Here is a 24,583-nt window from a genome sequence, read left to right as displayed (position 1 = left end):
TTTTTTAATACTTTGCTCCAGGCATGGTACTCCAATCAAAGTAAACCAACATTTGAGATGAAAGCTAATTCTTGTTCCTAACGTCATTCTTTACTTCCCTGAGATCTAGAACAGAACTCAGCCTGGAGTGAATCTTTGTTAAATAAATCCACGTGGATCCATTCCAGTTATCGCTGGTTATTAAGAGAGAAATCTTTGGTAGTCACCAACCATCATGTTCTGACTGGGGACCAACTACTTCCTCCTTCCTGGGATTCCTAGCCATTCAGTTGACGCCCTCTGCTGTCCATCAGCCTGTACTGCAAGGGCCCTCCACTCCCAGATGGAACTGAGGGCAGAGATGCCACTGCCCTAAAAGACAGGCCCAAACTTCCTCATCATGATAACCCCCTGGATGACTCTGGATGTAGTCACACAGACACCCTTTAGTCACTTTGAGCTTTACTTGGCCTCCTTCCCTCCTCTCCGCTCTCCTCCACTTCCATCCTCAGAACTGAGAACTCTCAATGGTCCAATTCTGTCACTCCACAGCTGATAATATTAAGGCCAAGTGAGGAGAGGAGACTGGCTCAAGGTCACATAACCAGTAAGACCAGAACTCTGATCCCCACACTCCCAGGCCCTGGCACTTGCACATACCAAGCTGCCCTTTCTCTTCTCCCAAGAACAGGACAGGAAGGAAGTTGCTCGGGGTTGTGGAGGCCTGGATTTCTCCAAGAGCCTCACCCATCTGGGGGTTCTGCTTGGAGCTGAGGAGCTATGGGGCCTCTCTGAGATCATCCTGCCATCTCCTCACCAAGACCTGCCTGATCTGACTTCCTCTCTGAATTCATACTCCCAACTCTACCTCCCATCCACTATCCTCCAGCCTCAGCAACCTCATTCCAACCTCAGAGCCTTTGCACTTGCTATGATCTTTTATGGAATACTTTTGCCTCAAATTTTTGCATGACTGACTCCATCTTGTTCCTCAGATGGCCCCTCTGCTAAGAATACTTCTCCTACCACCTGAAGGTAGCTCTCTGCATCAGTTTGGGCTCCTATAACAAATTACCATAGACTAGGTGTCTTATAAACCACAGAGATTTATTCCTCACAGTTCTAGAGGCTGGAAGTCTGAGATTGGGGTGCTAGCATGGCCAGGCTCTTGGTAAAGGCCCTCTTACAGGTTGCAGACTGACAACTTCTCATTGTATCCTCACATGGTGGAAAGAGAACTAGACAGCTCTCTGGCAGGGGGGTGGGGGGTCTCTTTATAAGGGCACTAATCCCACTCAGGAGGGCTCCACCCTCAAAACCTACTTGTCTCCTATTTAAATTCCTCACCTCCTAATACCATCACACTGGAGGTTAGGATTTCACTGCATGGATTTGGGAGACACAAATATTCAATCTATAATACCCCCACACTTCATCACACCCCCTTTTATTTTTTACAGCTTTCCATACAACACGTAGGGCTTCCCTGATAGATCAGTTGGTAAAGAATCTGCCTGCAATGCAGGAGACCCCGGGTTGATCCCTGGGTCGGGAAGATCCCCTGGAGAAGGGATAGGTTACCCACTCCAGTGTTCTTGGGCTTCCCTTGTGGCTCAGCTGGTAAAGAATCCACCTGCAGTATGGGAGACCTGGGTTCGATCCCTGGGTTGGGAAGATCCCCTGGCAAAGGGAAAGGCTACCCACTCCAGTATTCTGGCCTGGAGAATTCCATGGACAGTCCATGGGGTAGCAAAGAGTCGGACACGACTGCGTGACTTTCACTTTGACTTTATACAACACGTATTTATCAAGTAGATACTGGGCGCCTTCCCTTTTTGTTCTTCTGTTCATCGTTTGTTGTCTGTCTCCCCACAAGCACACCCCTTGGGATCAGGAGCTTTTAGCACCCAGCACTAGAATGAGCACACAGGAAGCACACCGTAAATATTTGTTGGCAAAATGGATAAATGAGGAACTTGAAAAGGAGTTAGGAAGAGTCCTAGACAGGGAATCAGGGGTTAGAGGATGTGAGTTTGAGACCACCTCAGCTGCTGGGTGACCTAGGGCCAGTCACAACCTCTCTGAGCCTCATATGTCCTGATTCTGAAGGTCCCTTCCTGCTTGGAGAGCCTGAGACTCTCTGACCAGGAAGACCTCTGAGCCCACCCAGAATGCATCTCTGTCCCTTGGACCTAGTGAAGGGGGAAAGGTGGGCTCCCTTTCTCCCCTCTCTGTGGTTCCTTCCATTAGTTCCGGGTCCAAAGCTTCCTGGGAAGAGTGGATAGAAGCCAAGGTGAGTGGACAGCCCTGTTCCCCAAGGGCCTGAAGCCTGCACGTGGCCTCCAAGATAATAATTGTGGCCAGCCGGGCTGTGAGTACCCTGCCAGCTCCCAGCTCCCTGCCCCTGGGAAGCTGGGGAAGTTCAGACACTGCCCACATGTGATTGTTTGATCAGGGAGTGAGGAGAGGGCGCCAGCAGCCAAACTGCTGGCCCAGATCTGCTGATGGTCTCACTCAGGAGCCCAGATGTACAAAGCAGAGCCAGGCACAGTGAAGTGTCAGGGGCCTCCCTGCTAGCTGGGGACAACAAAAGAGGCCCCAGGCCCCAGCTCAGAGCCACGTGTGGCCGTAGGCTTCGGTAGTCAGATCCCTTCCCAGCCCAGAACAGTTTGGAAAAGGTGCCTACAGTTCTAAAGCCCTGGTGGCTCAGACCAGTGAAGAATCTGCCTGCAAGGCCAGAGATCCACCTGGGTTCGATCCTTGGTCGGGAAGATCCCCTGGAGAAAGGATTGGCAACCCAGTCCCGTATTCTTGCCTGGAGAATTCCATGGACAGAGGATCCTGGTGGGTTACAGTCCGTGGGGTTGCAAAGAGTCAGACATGACTAAGCAAATAACATTTTCACTTTTTCACCTGCAGTTCAACTCAGTAAGCCAGGAGTGAACTGCTGATAGGCGCAGAGACTGTGCTGATAGAAGCAGAGCTCATGCACCCATAGGCTGAGGAACAGGGATAGCAGTCAGGGCTAGAAGCCTGGAGGAGTTTGGCTTTGACTCATCCATGGTGCCAGTGCCATAGCCAGCCTCCCTGCCCATGGAAGAGGGAGGCCAGCCTGCTTCATGCCCCTTCATGAGGGCCTCGCTAGTGACAGGGCAAGTAGGGCACCATGTTCCTAGATTACCCCTTCCCCACACTGATAGAGACTGCTTTCAGTCAGGAGCCAAACTGGAAGGGCCCTGAGCCACTAATTCACACTAACAGGTCAATGACTACAGGCAGATTAACAGGACAAGTCTTCAGGTGGAGATCAAGCTTCTTGGGTTCAGAGCCTTTCAACACATTATCCCAGGAAGATCAGTCATACATGGAATAAATTTTATTTTCAAATATGTAAGAGTGTGTGTGTGTATGAGAGAGAGAGAGAGAGTGTGTGTGTGTGTGTGTGAGCATAGAGAAAGAGAGGAAGCAAACTGTCTGTTTGATATCTTTTATATGTCTCAAGAGATCCTCAGCCTTAACATGGGCAGACCCAGCTCAGAATCTACCCTCCACCCAAGCCAGGTCCTTTCCATAGAGTCCCCCATGGAGCACAGGAGAAGCCCACCCTCACCCCATCTCCCTGCCGTGTGTTTCACTGACTCCCAGAGATTTCATGTCCTGAACACCTCCTGGGTCTGCCCACTTCTCTCCTGAGTGGTGGCCACACTGGGGCGCCCACACAGGTCTCCTCCTGCCCAGGGTCCGAATGTGGACTGCCGGTCCCCGTCCCCCGCCTTCTTTTGCTGCAGCCACACCCTTACACACCCACTGCTTGGCCATCCTCAAGCCGGGCGTACCCATGCTGACAGTGGGGGCAGAGGCCCACACAGCCTTGGACACAGGCTGCAGTGGGGAGGGTTTGAGTAGAGGCCCCGGGGGAGGGGAACGTGAGCCCTTGGCCCCATAGACTTGTCTCCCTGTCAGGAGAGTCACAGACCACAGTGGACCAGAGCAGGGCCTTCTAAACAGTCCAAGGATGATCATGTACCCACCTCCACTCTGGCTGCCCTGCCAACCTCTTCTCTACTAACCAAGCGATCTTTCAACAGTCCATCAGGGTGGCCTGATCCAGGAAGATCCCACGTGCCTGGAAGCAACTAAGCCCATGTGCCACAGCTATTGAGCCTGCGCTCTAGAGCCCATGAGCGACAACTACTGAAGGCCAAATGCTCTAGAGTCCGTGCTCCACAACAAGAGAAGCCCCTGCACTGAGAAGCCTGAGCACCGCAACTAGAGAGAGGCCCGTGCAACAACGAACACCCAGCACAGCCAAAACTAAATGAATAAACAAAATTTTTAAAAATAGAGACAAAACATTAAAAAAAAAAAATCAGTTGGATCAGGGACTTCCCTGATGGTTCAGTGGTTAAGAATCGCCTTGCAATGCAGAGGACAGGGGTTCAGTTCCTGCTCAGGGAACTAAGATCCCACATGCCACAGGGCAACTAAGCCCGTGAGTCGCAACGAGAGAGTCTGTGCCACAACGAAAGAGTCCACACAACTCAGTGAAGATCCCATGTGCTGCAACTAAGACCCGACGCAGCCCAATAAATATATTTTTTTTAATCCATCAAATCACATTACACTTTTCTGCTTTAAACCCTTAAATGGCTCCCCATTGCTCTCAGTTCAGTTCAGTTCAGTCGCTCCGTCGTGTCCGACTCTTTGCGACCCCATGAATCGCAGCATGCCAGGCCTCCCTGTCCACCACCAACTCCCGGAGTTCACTCAGACTCACATCCATTGAGTCAATGATGCCATCCAGCCATCTCATTCTCTGTCGTCCCCTTCTCCTCCTGCCCCCAATCCCTCCCAGCATCAGACTCTTTTCCAACGAGTCAACTCTTCGCATGAGGTGGCCAAAGCACTGGAGTTTCAGCTTTAGCATCATTCCTTCCAAAGAAATCCCAGGGCCGATCTCCTTCAGAATGGACTGCTTGGATCTCCTTGCAGTCCAAGGGACTCTCAAGAGTCTTCTCCAACACCACAGTTCAAAAGCATCAATTCTTCGGCACTCAGCCTTCTTCACAGTCCAACTCTCACATCCATACATGACCACAGGAGAAACCATAGCCTTGACTAGACAGACCTTTGTTGGCAAAGTAATGTCTCTGCTTTTGAATATGCTATCTAGGTTGGTCATAACTTTCCTTCCAAGGAGTAAGCGTCTTTTAATTTCATGGCTGCAGTGACCATCTGCAGTGATTTTGGAGCCCAGAAAAATAAAGTCTGACACTGTTTCCACTGTTTCCCCATCTATTTCAAATGAAGTGATTGGACCGGATGCCATGATCTTTGTTTTCTGAATGTTGAGCTTTAAGCCAACTTTTTCACTGTCCTCTTTCACTTTCATCAAGAGGCTTTTTAGTTCCTCTTCACTTTCTGCCATAAAGGTGGTGTCATCTGCATATCTGAGGTGATTGATATTTCTCTCAGCAATCTTGATTCCAGCTTGTGCTTCTTCCAGCCCAGCGTTTCTCGTGATGTACTCTGCATAGAAGTTAAATAAGCAGGGTGACAATATACAGACTTGACGTTCTCCTTTTCCTATTTGGAACCAGTCTGTTGTTCCATGTCCAGTTCTAACTGTTGTTTCCTGACCTGCATACAGATTTCTCAAGAGGCAGGTCAGGTGGTCTGGTATTCCCATCTCTTTCAGAATTTTCCACAGTTTATTGTGATAAGCGCAAAACTCAAGTGCCCCCTATGAGGCCTTAGGATCCGACCCTGCCAGCCTCTCTATTCCTGTTTCTTGTCACACTTCCCCCACTCTCCACCCCGGTCATGATGGCCTTCTTTCAGCCCCACACTGGCCTTAAGTCCACCCACAGGCCTTAGCACATGCTGTTCCCTCTGCCTGCCATGCCCTTCCCTCCCAACTTGGCCTAGTTCATTTCTCTGCAATCTTCACATCTCAGCTCTAGAGTCACCTCTACACAAATCCTTCAGGATTTCCCTGCCCACATCAGCCTCCCGGGTGCAGCCCTCTTAGCTCATTGTAGTACGTTGAAGGCAAATTGCCCCTGGCCTGTGTGATGATTTAACATCTTTCTTCCCCTGCTAGACTGAGGGCTCATGCAGCCCGAGACCTGTCTGTTTTTGCTTGCAATCTGGCACAAAGAATAACAGCTGGCATTTATTGAGAGCTTACCATGTACCAGGCACTGTGTTAGTGTTTTCCATGCATTATTCCCATGAACCCTCGTGATAACTTTATGAGGTTCAGGGTTGTATGCTGCCATTATATCCATCTTGCAGGTGACGAAACTGAGGCACATGGGGTTAAGAAGCTTGCTGAGGTCACATTCAGTAACTGGGAGGGCCAAGACTGAGCCATGCAGTGTCACGGAGTCCATAGGCTTCCCCTTTCATCATATTGGCATCTCCATTGCACATACTCCATGAATAGTTTTCAAATGAACAGAAAGACACACACGCACACAATCCAAGAGAGCAGGATGAGAACAGATGTGGTTTCTGGTTGGTGGGATCATGGATGTTTATTTTCATCTTTCACTTCTTTGTATGTTCCAATTTTTCTATATGAAACAAGTATTTGTTGATGCCTTCAAATTAAGAAAGAAAACGTTAAAAATCTCTTTCATCTTTTAAAAAGGGAAAATAATGGACCATAATCAAGACTTCCAAAGCAACAGTCTGCCATTTCTACTTTGGCAGACGACACAAAGCATTTTCCAGCAGTGAGGGCCTTGGGATGTGTCAGGAAGAATGTAGGTGTTAGCTTCAAACAAACCAGGGTCTCAATCTCAGCTCTTGCTGTGTGGCTTTGAGCCAGTCTTGTCACCTCTCTGACCTCAGGGGACCTCCTGACTTCTGCCCTTGTCTGTAGAACAGGACATCACTGCCTTATCATCCTGACAGGACTGCTGTGAAGCCTGGCGGGAAAGGACGTGAATGCCTCCACGGGAAGGCTTGGCACATAACAGATGAGCAGGGAGTGGAGGCCGTCAGCCTCAGCCCAACCCTCCTGGACCGGCAGGAGGACGTGCTTGCCTCACAGGGCCCACATGACCACATGCAGAAACAGCCACCTCCAGCCACTCCGACGTGCCTCTCCTGCGCCCGTTCCCGCCCGCCGGCCCTCGCTGTGTCCCTCTGGGTCTAAGGACACTGGGCTGCCCGAGGTGACCTCGAAGCAAGCCGCAGGTGGGAACCCACGGATGCAGGCCACCCAGAAGGGTGTTTTCACGCCTGCAGGCGCCCCATGGGGGTGAAGGACGCAGCCCCCTCCTGCCGCATCCTTGCCACCCCCCAAGGAGGACAGAAGGAGCATTTTTTCACCTAGGTGGAAATCCCAAATCAAACCCCAAATCTTCCGGGGCCGTGGTTTGGAGACGATCTAGGGGGATTCTCTGGTGAGGCCTCGGGAAGAAAAGCAGAGGAGGGCCGAGAGGAAAGGAGGGAGGGAGCCGAGACGGGCCGCCTGGCGGTCCCCGCTGCCGCACTGGTGTTTACTTTCTGCCACAACCTTGAACACCGTGCGGCTCTGAAGGAATTTCCAAGAAGATCGAAATTTGAGGAAATCAAAGTTTAATTAGTCACAGCTGCCGTAATGTATTCCAGGTGATGGCTGGTGTGGCCGCGTCTCCCCTCGTAGGCCCCCTGATGCCTGTCACCCTCCACGGGGGCAAGTAAACAGCGGGGTGTTTGCGGTGGGAGCCCTTTCTTGGGTCAGCTGAGCAGGGATGGGCAGGCGCGAGAGGGCTGTGAGCTGTCTCCTGCCACCTCGACAGACACTGGGGGCGGGGGGGGGGCGCAGTGAGATGGAGTGTTCTGCCCAGCCTCTGCCCTCCTCTCTGCCCCATCTTCAGTGCCCTAGCGGCTCTTCGCAGTGAGAGCAGAGGCGTTCTGGAATGCCGGAGAGCGTGGGCCAGGAGTAAGGGGAAGGTCTCCTCCCGCTCCTGAGTTACAGTGTGACCTTGGACAAGTCATTTAACTGGGAGCCTGGCAAAACCTCCAGGAGACAGAGGACCCGGTGGGAATCCCAGCTTTGCTCTGTGGCCTTGGAAAAGTTGCCGAACCTCTCTCTGAGTCTCTCGCACTTCATCTCTAAAATGGAATTGGGTACCACATTGGCCCATAGGATTGTCGTAAGAGTTAAGCGAAGTCCCGTAAGGAACATACGTGGAGGACTTTAGCATAGAGCTGACAGGAGCACAGAAGCACACCACTAGGGCTTCCCACCTGCCAATGCAGGAGACATAAGGGACACAGGTTCAATCCCTGAGTCAGGAAGGTCCCCTGGAGGAGGGCATGGCAACCCATCCCTGTATTCTTCCCTGGAGAATTCCATGGACAGAGGAGCCTGGCGGGCTACAGTCCATAGGGTCACAAAGAACTGGGCATGACTGAAGTGACTTAGCATGCACGCACGATGGGAGCTCAGTTAATAACCACAGTGGGCCTCAGTTTCCCTGTCTTCAGATTGGAATGGGGTCATCATACTGTAAGAGAGGAAGAAACACTTTCAGCTCCTCAAAATAAAGCCAAGTCGACAGACATGCCAGGGCAAGCTTAACCCATTATAGCAGTGTTCTTCAGAGAGGGGACAGCCCAGAGATGCTGACCAGTGGCCCGAGGCATCGCCCAGCTCCAGAGCAGGGGTGATAACTGATGAGAATGGAGAACAGGTTCTCCCTTCTCTGGGTCTGAACCTGCCACGGTGCCTGCCTGCAGGAGGCTCTCTGCTGTGCTGACCCCAGCCCTCCCCTCTTTCTGTCATTGTCATCCTGTCAAGAGGAGTGTCCACACTCCCAGCTCCAGATGGATCACAAGCCGGTTCTGTTCAGTCCCAACCAAGTTTGGGGAGATGGGCTGGGGCTGGCCCTTTCTCCCTACTCTGCCTCCAATGAGCCCTATGTTTGGGGACTTGAGTGTCCTGGAATGTCAAAGGGGGCTGTCCCCAAGAACACAGATGGGCACAGTGCCAGCTGGCTGGTCCCTGAGCAGTGCTCCTACTGCAGATGCTGGGAAGTCCTCATGGGCCAGCAACCCAGCCACGGCGGGCTCGAGGACTCTGGGCCATCCGCAGTGTGCTTCCCAATCCATGCAGCCCCCTGGGGTCAGCCATAGATGGTTTCCTCAGGATGGAGCAGAAATTGACTCCTCTCCTGCCCGTGTGGTCTCTCCAGGGCCAACTCCCTGCCCGTACCCACCAACTCCTCCCTCTCAATTTCTCTAATTTTTTCCTAGCCTTGGGAGTTATTTCTAATGTAAGTTTTTGAAACTCAAAGCTAAGAAGTCATTCATTTTCTCCCTGCATTTCTGCTGTGTCACCCCTTCCCTGAGGCAATGAACAGAAAAGTCAAGTGAACTGAAGGGAGGGGTCAAGGGGAAGAAGGAAACACCAGAAACCAAGGCCTCTCAGTTAACAGTTCAAAAACCGTATCCTGCTTTGTAGCAGAGCGAGCTCATGCGTAGTTCCCAAAACACGGCCACCAGGCACACGGAGGCAGCCACAATGTTGTGTGGAAATATTCCTTCAACAAATACATTCCTTGTGAAGCTATCACTTGTCCAGTACACACCTTCCTCTTCCCTCACAATAGTTATGAAGACGTGAAAGGGAGTGTGGCAGACACTATCACTTGTCTGTCAGCAGCCTTTCCTCCTCTTTCCTCATCAGCCAACCTGCTTCTACCTCAGAGGCTGAAAATGCCAGCTGATCACTTTCCTAGCCTCCCTTGCAGCTAGAGATGGTCATGGGACCTGATTCTGGTCAACGGGACCTGAAAGGAAGTTGGCTGAGGTGACTTCTGGGAAGGTGACTTTCCTCTCTGGCTTGAAAAAGAAAAAAGGTAGGTGAGGAGAAAGGCTCCTTCCTGTTCATGGCGGCCATCTTGTGGTCACACGAGGACCAGCCTGACGACAGAAGCCAGCACTTGAGGTTGGCAGAGCAAAAACGAAAAGCACCTGGGTCCCTGGTACTGTCATCGTGCCCTGGGGAATCAACCCCGAGATGTCTGGATAAATGAAATAGTGTTCTCGTCATGTGAAATCTCTTTCAGATTTACTTCAGTTGTGCGTGTGTGCTCTGCTAAGTCGCTTCAGTCATGTCTGATTCTTTGTGGCTCCATGGACTCTAGGCTCCTCTGTCCTTGGGATTCTCCAGGCAAGAATACTGGAATGGGTTGCCGTCCCCTCCTCCAGGGGATCTTCCCAACCCAGGCGGTTTCTTTACCACTAACACCACCTGGGAAGCCCTTACTTCAATCACTTGTAGCCAAACATAGCCCAACTTATGCTGAGAAAATATTTCAGAATCCTTTCAGGTCCGTGCTAGTCAGGGCTCTTTTTAGTTGCAAGGTAGCCACAGAAATCCAACTTCAACTTGCTTAGTCAAACAGGGAAATTTTTAAAAATGAACACACGTCGGTATCTCATGAAACAGCAGAAATATGACTGGGTCTCAGAACAGTTGGAACCAGGAACTCTAAGACCATCAGGATTTTCTCTATGACCCTCATATTATGTGCCACCATTTTGAGGTAGTAAATCCTTAGGGATTTATCACAAAATGTCTGATTTCCAGAACTGGTATTTTTGTTTAATTTTTATATGCCTTGAGAAAATAAAAAGATGGATACATTTCTTAACTTTAAAACTATGTATTGTAGAAAGTTTTTTTTTTTTTAGAAAAACTGACTCCTACTGTTAGTAATTTTCTTCCAGTGTTCTAAACATGTACCCATGAGGCCTCAAGTTTCTGGGAAGAGTTTCTTTTTATGAATGTTCACCATGTCATATTCTGGGTGCAATATGAGTACGACTGACGGTGAGAAACCCTCTTCGGATGGGCAAGAGCTTCCTCCCCGGTGTCTGTGTGAGGAAGCCAGCGCCTCAGACAGCAGCGGGGCTCACTTCCTGTTGGGGGAACACCGTCTTCTGATAAGTAGAAACCTTCTCTCTGCAGATAACCTGCCGCTTCACTTTACTAAAATGAGCTCAAGGTTTGGTTTCAAATCCTCCTTCAAGTGCCAGTGCGGAAAGAACTCTAAACATCGTGGGAACTCAGTCAACCTATAAAGATTTTTGAACATTGTGTCAGTAAAAAGTCAAAGTCGTATGATTTTTCACATGGACAACAAGTCGTCTCCTTTTCACATGTTCAGAAGCAACAGATCCGTTTTTTAAAAAGAAAATTTTGATAAGAATAGCACAATCTGGGCTTCCCTGGTGGCTCAGTGGCTAAGAATCTGCCTGCCAATGTAGGAGATATGGGTTCGATCCCTGATCTGGGAAGACCCCACATGCCTAGGAGTGACTAAGCCCTTGTTGCCACAACTACTGAGCCTGTGTTCCAGAGCCTGAGAGCCAGAGCTACTGTGTCCACACGCCCTAGAGCCTGTGCTCTGCAACAAGAGAAGCCACCACACTGAGAAGCCCAAGCACCGCAGCTAGAGAGCAGCCCCCACTCAGTGCAAGTAGAGAAAAGCCTTCACAGCAAGGAAGACCAGCACAGCCAAAACTAACTAACTAAATAAAATTATATATAAAAAAATAATAGCACAATCTAATGCAAAACGAAAAAGACAAGGTGGGCAGTTAGGCGTAGGATGGCTTGGCCATTGATGTGTTTAAAAGGCTTTTCTGGTGATTCTGGGGCATAGAATATGAGTCCCTGGAGGATAGGGCCCATGTCTTAGGTGTCATTGAGTCCCTGTTCCTAGCATATACGTGACAGGCACATAGTAGGTTCTTAATAAATGTCCCCTGAATCAGTGAACAAGGAAGAGAAAAGATGGGAATGCAGAAGCTGCAGAAGGGTTTTTTTCTGTAGGATTTTCTCATCCATTAAATATCAGAGAATCTGTGTCTCTGGGAATGGCCCCTCAAGGTGAGGGTGGGGTTCAGGAGGTGGGGGTGGGGTAGACCAGAGTTCAATGAGGGCCAAGGCCTTGCCCAGGGTGCTGACCCAAACCTGGGGTTCGACCCAGACAGAGCGGCTTCTCGGAAGCCCCCTGGCTCATGGGGAGGCTCACCACCCTGCACCGGGCCCCTGAGGAGAACACGCATTTGTTTACTTGACCTGAGTGACATATTCATTGATTTCTCTGGAGCGGTTCATTCATAAACGCAAATTAAGCCCCCCTCCTGGGGATGCCAACGGCCTTTTAACAAGCTCCCCAAGGCGCAACTTCTGAAAATGAGTCACTGATGAGCCAGAAATGGAGTTTGCCTGCCCAGCCTGGGCCTGTTGGCTCAGGGGACCGCAAGGCGGCCAGGCAGGAGGTGACACCCTAGACTGGGGGCCTCAGCCAGCAGGCAGGGCACAGTGGGTGGGGCAGAAAGTGGAAGGCACCAGCTCCTTTACTCTCAGGAGCATCTGGTCAATTAAGGCAAAAGGGGTTTGCTGCTCACATTCTCTAGATAAATTGCCCACTGCAGTCAGCCTGAGTAGATGAATGTAACCAGGGAAATGGACTGAGAGAGTTTCAAGAGAAACACCTTGTTTTCTTTCTTTTTCTCATGCTCAGTTGCTTCAGTCATGTCCGACTCTTTGCAATCGTATAGACCATAGCCCACCAGTCTCCTTTGTCCATGGAATTCTCCAGGCAAGAAGACTGGAATGAGTTGCCATGCCCCTCCCCCAGGGGATCTTCCCGACCCAGGAATCAAACCCGCGTCTCCTGTGTCTCCTGCATTACAGGCGTGTTCTTTACCCCTGAGCCACCGGGGAAACCCTTTCTTTCTTTTGGGTCCCAACAATTTCAGTTCTTGCCAACACCAGCTGCTCAGCAAATTTTGAGGAAACAGAGCTCAGAGAGGAGCAGTGATCTGCCTAAGGTCAGACAGCCTGGTGTTTTTAAATAGGGATTTACTGGTCACAATCAGGCACATTTACATCTGTAATCTCACCTGATCCTTACAATAAACATGGGGTATATATTGTTACACAGCAATATCTGGGTATTGGAAATGATGGGTATTGGAAATACCCAGATATTGGTAGATAAAGGTACCCAGCACTTTATTTTATTGTACCATCACTTTGCATTATTTTTAACCTTTCTCACTCATGCTCTATTTTAGGAAAGATTTTATATTCTTTTATCTTACCAGATGACCCTGTTGAAGCTGATCATCAGAAGGCATCTGGGATCCACTGGTCTGGAGAACACGCGCTTCCTTTACTTTCATTTTTTTTCCCTTTGCTTCTTCCTTTTACTTCCTTATCCCTTTCTTTCTTCTCTGCTTCTACCTATTTTTTCTCCATTCCCTTCTCCCCTTTTTTTGCTTAAAGCACAGCCCAGAGATTGGTCCAAGAATTAAGAGATACGGAGTTTCAGTTCCACCAACTTTCTGGCTGACCTGGAACAAGTCATTTCTCTCTGGGCTTTGTTTGCCCATCTGGAAAAGAAAAGGCTGAGCCTTTGCTCTTTGAAGTTGCTTCCAGCTCAGACAGCCTGATACAGCTACGACCTCTGGTATTCTGTCAATTCATGACAGAAGTAAATGGATCTTCCACTTTCTGATCTGGTGGCTGAAGTTTTTTTTTAAAAAAAAAATAAAAAATTACTTATTTATTTGGCTGTGTCGGGTCTTAGTAGCAGCCTGTGGGATCTTTCTGGGGCGCATGGGCTCAGTACTTGCAGCACACAGGCTTAGTTGCCCCCCAGGCATGTGTGATCTTAGTTCCCTGACAGGAGATTGAACCAGCATCCTCTGCCTTGGAAGGCAGATTCTTAGCCACTGGACCATTAGGGGAGTCCCTGGTTGAAGTCTTAACCAGAGAAATTGGGGTGTATTAATAAGAAGTCCCACCAACGGGACAGCCTGGTACTCCTGCCCACTGGAGAGGCCACCTCCATATCTCGCTCATGATTTCCACTGATGAATCCCCAGTGCGTTCCCATTGGCGAGCGGGCTCCTTCCATGCACTCAGTTTCAGAATGATGGGCCACCTCACTCTGTTCTGTTGATTGTGTGTGACGTGGCTGTCACTATTGATTAATAAGAGGGAAGCTTCTTATTTCCTCTTAGAGATTTTACCAGCAAATAGGTTGTGCAGCCAGCAGGGGAGCAATGGAAACTTGGTAATGGTCAAAGCCTTTTATATTCCATTATTCTTTGGGGAAAAAAATTTTTATGAAAAGTATTCAATAAATAAGAAAGAGTGAAATAGTCCTAAAACATCAGAAGATTTAAGGAAAGCAACTCGTAAACATAATATGGTACTCTTCTCGCAATACTGTTTCAACTCTGCTCTTTCTAACCCTGGTTTTATCTGAAGATTTGTCAAATATTTCTTCCAACCCCCTCTTGAATAGATTTTAAGAGGAAAGCATTCCCAGGGAGCGTTTATGTTCTAGGATTTGAAGACTTCATGGAGTGGGTGTCTGAAAGCCCAGATCTTTGTTCTCTCTAATAAAATCAATGTTACTACCTATTTTTGACTAATCACAAACTGGTATTATTGGTCTTAAGATAAAGGTCATATGGCTGTCAGGTGTTGTATTTTTCTATTGATGATGTAGCAAATTACCACAAATTAGTGACAAGTGATACTAATGTGCTATCTTAGAGTTCTGAGGTCAGAGGTCTCATTGGGCTAAAAAGCAAGATGTTGGCAGGGCTGCGATCCCGCTGCAGGCCCTATGAGAGAGCTCATTCCTCGCCTTTTCTTCTAGAAGCTGCCTGCATTTCCCTTTTCCATCACTCTGATCTCTGCTTCTGTCATCATGTCTCCTTCTCTGACAGGACTTTTCCTGCTTCCATCTTTTACTTATCACAACACTTGTAATTACATCAGGTCTCCCTGGATAATCCAGGATAATCTCCCCATCTAAAGATATTTAAGTTAATGCTTTGATTAGGGACTTCCCTGGTGGTCCAGGGGTTAAGACTTCGCCTTTCAATGCAAGGAGTGCAGGTTCAATCACTGGTTGGGGAGCGAAGATCCCATATGCCTCGTGGCCACAAAACCAAAACAAAAAACAGAAGGAAAGTTGTAACAAATTCAATAAAGAATTTTAAAGTGGTCCACATCTCCCATCCCTTCAATAGCTCAGTAGAGTAGAGGACTGTAAAATGGTCCACATTAAAAAAAAAATCATTTAAAAATACTTCAATTCATTTAATAGTTAAATTATTAATAATGTAATAATGAATTATTTAAATTACTAGTTGAATTAATCTGCTAAGTCCCTTTTGCCATGTAAGCTAACACATTCATGAATATAGCACTAGAACGTGGACACCGTTGGGGGATCCATTATTCTACTTACCTACAGGTATCTTTTGACTTTAGGAAAAATAACCTGATAGACTGCAAAAGTAGCCACAGATTCCTTTCATCCCTAGACCCATGACTCTTCTCAACATGACTTTCTAACTCCTTCCAACAAGAAGTTGATTCTATTCCTCTACCTTTGAATTTGGGCTTGGTCATATGACTTTCTTTGGTCCATGGAACATTAGCAATGTGATGTAAGCAAAGACATTAGGACTGCCTGCTCTCGCTACTCTAGGGAGCCCCATAATGATACCCATGTTAGCAAGCCTTAGGTAGCCTGCTGGAAAATGAGATATAGCTCAGTCATCGCTGTCGCCCCGGCCAACAGCCAACCACATACTGGACAAGTGAGTGAGACAATCATCTGTCAGCTGACATGTGAATGAACACGTGAATGTCACGTGAATGAACTCAGCAGAGACCAACAGAAGAACAACCCAGCTGATACTGGCCCAAACTGCCAAGACATAGACTCCTGAGCAAACACATGTCTGTTTAAGCTGCTACATTTTGGTGTGGCTTCTTACCCAGCAAAAGCTTACTAGTATAACTAGTGATCCACTGTTGTCTGAGCAGATGAAGATTTTTAAATTATGATATCTTACTTCAAACATTTCCTCCTAATTCTGATGGATAATTCAGGAGAAATTCTTGTGAAATGAAATATGTCATACCATTGTTACAGAGAGACAGATACCTTTCCATGGACCAGTAAAATATAGCAGAATTGCTTCCCAAACAAAGATTTAACAAAGTATTTAAAATTTTATTTTCTCTACTGGACTTATCTTGAAAGTGGGGACAGTGTCTTCCAGGTCAAGTCTTTTTAACAGACCAGGAATTTACATGGACTCTGGAGGCTTCCCTGGTGGTCCAGTGGCTAAGACTCTGCACTCCCAATGTAGGGGGCCAGGGCTCAATTCCTGGTCAGGGAACTGGATCCTACATGCTGCAACAAAGATCCAGCACAGTCAAATAAATAAATAATATGTAATTTTAAAAAAGCACAGACTCTAGAGCCAGGAAAATAAGAGTTCCAATCTTGAACTTTTCTGCTGATTATAAGAAATTAGGCAAGTTACTTAACCTCTCTGTGACTCACTCTTCTCAACTTTAAAATGAGGCTAATGACATTTGGAGCAACATGGGTAGACCTAGAGAGTGTCATACTGAGTGAAGTAAGTCAGACTGAAGGAGAAGTATTGTATGACATACCTTATATGTGGAATCTAAAAAGAAATAATACAAAAGAATTTACTTATAAAATAGAGACTCACAGACTTAGAAAATGAACTTATGACCACCGAGGGGAAGGGATAGTTAGCGAGTTTGGGATTGACAAGTACACACTGCTATAATCCAAATAGATAGGCAAGAAGGACCTATGTCAGAGCACAGGGAACTCTTCTCAATGTTGTGTGCCAGTCTAGATGGGAGCGGGATTTAAGGGAGAATGGATACATGTACATCTATGGCTGAGGCCCTTTGCTGCTCACCTGAAGCTACCACAACATTGTTAATTGGCCATACCCCCAATACAAAATAAAGAGTTTAAAGTTTGAAAAAAAATAAATAAAATGAGGCTAGTGGAAATACCTACCACATGGGATTGTTATGAGGATTATGCCCAATGATACTTGTGTGCACTTTGAAGAATGTCAGGTACAAGCACTCAAAAATGTGAATATTATTACATTGGGCAGAGCATATAGTAAGTGCTCAGTAAAAACTTGCCCATTTGACTTGGACTTGGGGAATTTGGTTCTGGGAACAACCAAATTTCAGGGCCCAAATTTAGACAAATGGCTGTTCTTTGGGAGAGTGTGAGAATGCCTGAGACATTACAGGTCAAAGAAGTGTCAGCTCTCCTCACTCATAAGTTTACCTGCAAATTAACACTTGACCCAAGTCTCCAGAGTAGATCCTGATTTTCAGCCACACCAGAGTGACTGAAGCCCTCGTGCTGCTTCCATGATGTGTGTACGTTAAGTTGCTTCAGTCGTGTCTGACTCTTTGTGACCCCATGGATTGTAGCCCACCAGGCTCCTCTGTCCATGGGATTCTCCAGGCAAGAATACTGGAGTGGGTTGCCATGCCCTCCTCCAGGGGATCTTCGTGACCCAGGGATCCAACCCATATCTCCTGAGGCTCCTGCATTGCAGGTGGGTTCTTTACCACTGAGCCACTGGGGAAAGCCCTGATTCTATGGTAACTAGTCTCTAAAAATATCCTCCCTCTGAACCAGTGAACAGAGCTCCCAGTCCTCAGTGTGCCAACATGATAGCATGTGACTTCCAAGGCTGGGTCATGTGACTTCCAAGGCTGGGTCATGTGACTTCCAAGGCTGGATCATGTGACTTTCAAGGCTTCAGCCTGGGCCTCTTGAAATGCTTGCTCTGGATGGAGTCAGACACCATGAAAAAATCCAACTAGCTTGAGTCCACCATGCTTCCTTATGAAGCTCAACCAACCACATGGAGATGCTACCTGGCAAGAGAGATGCTTCAATCATCTTGAATGTCTAGGTTAGGTGAACCTTTAGATGACTCTAGCATCAGTTGCCATCTGACTGTAATCATTGGAGAGACCTCAGGCCGGAACCACCCAACTGAATCCCATCAAATCCACAGAACCGTCAGGGATAATACTAAACAGTTATTTTAAGTCACTAGGTTTCAGGATGATTTGTTATACAGCAGCAGATAACCAAGAAAGTTCCTGGAACTTCCCATGAATTCATTCCCAAGATACTTTCTTCATTGATTCAATCTACAAACTTTAGAAACAAGTGAATCCAAGTCCAGTATCGGGCCTGGTGTGGGGAGCTCACGGTCAAGCAATGTTTGAGAATCCATGGCCATGGGCAGGCACCCCACCAGCCACTTTCACACATTTCATGGTATTTTTTAAAATTTTTTATTTATTTTTAGCTGTGCTGGGTCTTCATTGCTACGTGCATCTTTCTCTAGTTGTGGCAAGACAGAGGCTACTCCTCATTGTGGTGAGTGGGCTTCTCATTGCGGTGGTTTCTCCTGTTGCAGAGCACAAGCGCTAGGCAGGCAGGCTTCAGTAGTTGTGGCCTATGGACTTAGTTGCTCCTCAGCACTGGGGAATCTTCCCGGACCAGGGATCGAACCTGTGTCCCCTACATTGGCAGGCAGATTCTTAACCATTGGACCACGAGGGAAGTCCCATTTTATGGTAGTTGAACTAGCAGCTATGAGCTCAGACTCTGCCATTAGACTACTCAGGTTCAAGTCAAGGCTTTACCATTGACTAGCTGATGACTTTGGACAATGTAACCTCTGTTTGCCTCAGTTCCTTCTTCTGTAAAATTAGATAGTAACACCAACCCCATAGTTTCAAGAACTAAACAAAATAACTCTTATAAAATGCTATTTGCCTGGTCACAGAGTAAGCATTCAGTGGCTGGAAAATACTATTTTAATTATCATCACAACAACAACCGGCTTCTGCCTTTGAGGAACCTGGAGGCACAGGACATGGGTCGAACAACATTCCAGAAACAAAGCAAATATCCATAAGCACTTGTGAATAATCGAGTGATTCAATTACAAGGTAAAAAATATCCCAGTAATGAGAAGGGAGGAGATGTGGTGTCATGGGTGCTCCAAGATAAGAGAACTACTTCCGGCTGAAGGGAAGGCCTCCTGGAGGAGGTGGCTTTGGAGCTGTCTGGTGAGAGGTAGAGAGGACTCCAGCATCAGCGATGATGGAGTGAACCCTCCAGGTGATGGGGACAGCCATGCAAACCTGGGTCACCAAGGGACCCGCACGCTGACCCACTTAGCTGAGACATGGAGGGTGCAAGGGGAGAGGGAAGAAAAAGGTAGATCAGGGCCAAATCATGACTTGTTGATTTCCTGCATAGCAGCCTCTCACGTGCAGGAGGAAATTCAGGAATCTGGCCCCCAGCCTGGCTTAGTACCCAGAGGATCACAGAGCTCCTAGCCAACCAAGGGCCTCTCTCCATTCTGCTTCTGGCTCAGGGAGACCTGGCGGGACCTCTGGGTGTCCAGTCCAGCCCCCAAGGCTCCTGACACGTGTTTTTTGCTTTCCTCAGCATCTACCACTTCTCTCCTTCCAAATCCATTTTTAAAATCTGGCTGTCACTCCTCAACTCCCACGCACATTTTCATCCTTAGACACTTACATCAGCTCAAACAGAGAGGTGGGCAATCCTGATTGAAGAGATCATCCCAAGGCCTTGGGGAGAACAGGAGGCCTCGCCCATTGGTCCTTCTGTGAGCCTCGGCTCCATCCTCTCGGTCTCTCCTGACTCAGCCTGATTTCAGATCATTCAGATCCCAGCTCCATACCTTCTAGCTGTGTGACTCGGGGCCAATCACCCAAATATCTCTGGGTCTCGGTCTCCTCATCTGAAAAATGGGGGGAACAGCCAGCCCAATTGTGTAGAGACCAAATGGGAGAAATAAAGGTGACAGCCCAGGATTCATAATAAACACACAAGAGACACCAGGGATTGTGACAACCACTATACTTCCTGTTTCCCTGCAGGAAGTGGTTCTGAACCCCAGCCGCTGGCTGGCCAGGGGGCCCAGTTCTTGCCTGCTGCCAGAGGGGCCTTCTTGAGTGTTGAAATCCTTCCATTCCACGGGGCCAGAAACTTGATTATGTTATTAATTAAAGCAAGATGCCGGGCCTGGGAGATTTATTTTCTTTTCCATATCTGTGGCCGTAAATGCCACTCAGGGAGCTCAAAGGCCCATGTCAGCCTGAATCAGGCTCTTGAACAGACGTTTTGTTCCCAGTTCAGTCTCCTCGGCCCCTCCTCCTCGGTGCCAGGAAGGAAGTGTGTGTTGTGATACCCGGCCCTCACCCCAAGTTCCCTTGCTCCATCTGCACGAGGCAGAGAGGGGGAAATACCTGGGCAGTGTGGCATGGGGAGGGAATTTTCCAAGAAATTTGTTTTAAGTTTCTGCCTCATCATTGTAGGACTTGCACGTTTCTATTTTTAGCTGCACAAACGAGCCAGACCCACATTCCCCTCATCTCCCTTCCCCAACCTTTGTTTATACAAAGCACATGCTGAAATCATTATTTAAAAACCTCCAAACCCATAATTGCTCAGGTAGGCAAAGAATGCAGGCTTTATGGAAGTAGCTTACAGAGGGGCCAGAGTCTTCCTGGGGAACTATGGCTTATTCATATTTGCATCCCCCTGTACCTAGCCCACACTGAACCCCAGGAAGCCCCAGAGAAATCAAGGAGCTTAGAGCAAGAAGCGGCATTATTGATAATAAGAGTCCAAACACTACATTTTACTTTTTATTGGTGGTGTTTTTTTTTTTTTATGAAAGCATAGTTGATTCATAATATTATATTCATTTCAGGTATACAACATAGTGATTCAGAATTTTATGTGTTACACTCCATTTATTTATTTATTCTTTCATTTTTTTGGCTGTGCTGGGTCTTTGTTGCTGCAAGCGGGCTTTTCTCTAGTTGCAGCAAGCAGGGGATACTCTCTAGTTAAAGTGTGCAGGTGTCTCATCGCGGTGGCTTCTCTTGCGCTGGAGTATGGACTCCAGGTGTGCAGGCTCAGTAGTTGTGAGCCTGCATAGGCCTGGTTGCTTCCTCGGCATGTGGGCTCTTTCTGGACCAGGGATTGAACCCATGTCCCCTGCACTGGCAGGCAGATTCTTAACCACTGGACCACCGGGGAAGTCCCATACTCCATTTAGAGTTATTATAAAATTATTGCTATATTTTCTGTGCTATGCAACAAAAGCTACATTTTAGAAGAAGAAACAGACCTGGAATACACATCCAAAGGGCCACAGGACATTAGGGTCATTGCTGGGATTCAAACCCAGACGTCCCGACTTCCAATGTGGCATGATTGACTCTACTCTACTATAAAAATTAGTCTAAAGCTGGACTGGCTCAGTGCTCCATTAGCTATCAGACCTTGAGCAAGTTACTAAACCCCTCTGTACCTCAGTTTCCTTATCTGTAAATGGGGATAACAAAAATAGCCACCTGAGAAGACTGGTGTAGGAGTCAGTGAGTGCCTGGAAGAAACTAAGCCCTGTGCTTTGGTTCTGGCCTCCCCAGAAAGAGCCAAGCCATTAGCCGCACCCAGGAGGTCATGTCTCCCTGTATCTCAGGTCCCTTTTCTCTCTGTGCAAGGGGGACCACAGAGCGTGCTGCACACAGCTCTGCCCGTCAAGGATTTCCCTTCACCATACCTCTTAAGGTCACCCCTGAGTGGGGTGGCAACAACCCAGTTTTGGTTTTCCACGTACTGCTTCAGCTCACTTGTGAACCAAACCAAGTTCTTCCTTCGATCAGTCTTAAAGAACCCCCACCAAGGACACGTGTGAGCTATGAAAGGGGTTTTGAAAGGAGTTTGAGGAAGGTAGCTATGGGGGTTCTTCTCTATCTGTTCTTGGTTTGTGTCTCCTGGACTCACTTGGCCTCAACCCCAAATTAACCACCTCCATCATCCAACCTGAAGCATTAGAACTAGCATTCTTTCTTGGAGCCTCTGACAAGACACAAGTGGACAGGCAGCTCTGGCCCCATAGGCACTTGTGCCCCATCGTTAAACATTCAATCTGCTTGGAGCTGCTTTTCAGATGAAGAGTAGCTCTCTGCCAGAGAGGGCATGGCCTTGACACAGAACCTTAGGGTCCCCATGCTCTGACTGTCCTAATAAGACTGACGTGATACTCTAATGGTGCCCTGATCTGCCATAGGCACTTGGCTCTTCTGCCCATAGAATTCTCAGGCAAGGGGATCTTCCCAACCAAGGGATTGAACCCAGGTCTCTTGCATGGAAGTCAGATTCTTTACCATCTGAGCCACCAGGGAAGCCCAAAGGTACTTCTAACACCATCAAATCAACTGGATCCCAAAGGTGGAGTAGCACCCAGAGTGGCACTATGGCTTTCATGGGGGCCAGGCATTTTTGCTCTGTGGGTCCTTTTTTGGTTTTAATTCTTTATTAAATCTTTGTTACAATATTGCTTGCTTTATGTTTTAGTCTTTTGTCCGCAAGGCATGTGGGATCTAAGCTCCCTAACCAGGGATCAAATCTGTACCCCCTGCATTGGAAGGCAAAGTCTTAACCACTGGACTGCCAAGGAAGTCCCTGTGGGTCCCTTCTTTCATCAAAAAAAAAAAAAAAAAAAATTAAAAAAGTGTATTTTACAACTCCATTGGTATAAAGATGGACATAATCTAGGCTGAATTCATGATCATTAGATTGATTTTTCCTTTTGATTTTAAAATAAACTAAAGTTAAAATGTTTTATGGGCCCTTAAATGTGCTGTGGGCCCTAGGCACTGTGCAGAATGAAGCAGACGCTGCTGGCATCTCAGTCTGGACTCATTGCAGAGGCCTCTCTTGTCCTGGACCCACTCAAAATTGGCAGCCTCCAAGTCATCTAATAAACGAGTCAGGGCAGTTTTAGCTAGTGTGTAAGTAGTGCCTCCAAAATCCAAAAGGGTCCACTAGGCATTAGGTCTATTTCTTAGGAGTAAATTGTGTAAGACACAACAATTTGTCCTTTATTTTAGAGGAGACATACTAGCACTCCCCAGACCACTGTATCCCTACAAACTTCACCAATTTTATGACAGGCCTCTGGATCTTTGTGGAGTTTATACCCTCCATCCTTATGGAACATATGGGTCTTTCGAGGGTGTCTTGGTATCTACTTTCTGCTCACCAGGTCCATTACCATGATATCATCAATATAGTGAACCAATAAAATATTCTGCAGAGTATCAAGACTATCAAGATCCCTAAGGACTATATCATATCAGAAAGCAGGAGAGTGAATGTAGCCCTGGTGCAAGACAATAAAGTTATACTATTATCCCTGCCATGTGAAAGCAAATAGTATTTGCTCTTTTCTACTGATGGGAACCAAGAAAAATGCGTTCACCAGATTAACAGACACAGACTGAGTTCCAGAGTTTGTGTTGATTTGCTCCAGTCAGTAAATCACATCCAGCACAGCAGCTGGGATTGCAGTTCCCACCTGGTAAGTTTACTGTGGGCCATATCCACTCAAGCTAGATAGGCGGATTGGATAGGGATGCGATGTGGATCGCCACTCATGCACCCTTCAAGTCTTTGTTGGGGGCACTAATCCCTGCAATTTCTCCTCAAATACACTACTGCTTCTGATTTACCATCTTGGCCAGGAGTGGCAGCAGGAGAGTTTCGAGGGCTTCCATTTTTCATCTCTTACCATAACGGTTTTTACCTCCACAGGTCTGGGAAACAACGAAAGGGTCCATCCAGCTTCCAAGCATATCTTTCCCAGGTAACACCCGAGGACCAGTGAATGACTTCAGAGTAGATCTGCGAAGACTAATGTGAGGTGGGTCCCAACTCCATTTATCGCTTAACTTCCAAAAATCCCCGCTCAGCTTAGACTCCTTACCTAATAGTACTCGAACAGTCTAATAGACCCTGAAAGTAGGTTCATGAATGGCCCTTAGTGCTGAGATATCCTGGCCAACTTCCCTGCCCAAGTTGAAACTTCTTTTGAATCTATCAGTTATTTCAGTACCCATTAAATTACCATTTTTTTCCTTTAAAAAAGATGTCAGTTTCTATTGTTTTCAGCCAAAATTATTTTAGTAAACACAACAAAAAATGTCTATTACTGAGGACTGATTAATGAGGCTTTTCTCATGTTACTCAAACTCTCAGCATCACTTAACACTGTTGACCTCCCAGTCCTTCTGGAAACTTCTTTCTGGTGGCAATCAGGACTCCAGACTTCCCTGGATTTCCTCTTAACTCATGGCAGCTGCTTCAAGAAGAGAGGATGAGGCAGTCTTGTGGCATTGGGTACATCATATTCCAAAACACTTGGCCAAGGTTGCAATTTTGCTGCTGTTTGGTTCATGTTGGTCTCCTCCATGAAACCCTAAGTTCCATGAGGGCAAGTGCCATGAACAATTTTCCCCCTATATCAGTAGCATTAAAACTTTCTAGTTGCAGGATCCTTTTTCACTCTTAGCAAATTATTGAGGACCCCAAAGAGCTTTGGTTTATACTGGCTATATCTATAATCAGAGGTTCTCCACTGGGGGCCATTTGGCTATATCACTACGAACAAAGCTAGTGGAGGTGATGGAATTCCAGTTGAGCTATTCCAAATCCTGAAAGATGATGCTGTGAAAGTGCTGCACTCAATATGCCAGCAAATTTGGAAAACTCAGCAGTGGCCACAGGACTGGAAAAGGTCAGTTTTCATTCCAATCCCAAAGAAAGGCAATGCCAAAGAATGCTCAAACTACCAC

This window comes from Bubalus bubalis, chromosome 2, assembly GCF_019923935.1.
Source record: "Bubalus bubalis isolate 160015118507 breed Murrah chromosome 2, NDDB_SH_1, whole genome shotgun sequence".
NCBI lineage: Eukaryota > Metazoa > Chordata > Mammalia > Artiodactyla > Bovidae > Bubalus > Bubalus bubalis.
The sequence above is the reverse complement of the archived record's forward strand: the minus strand, read 5'-3'. Positions refer to the sequence as shown.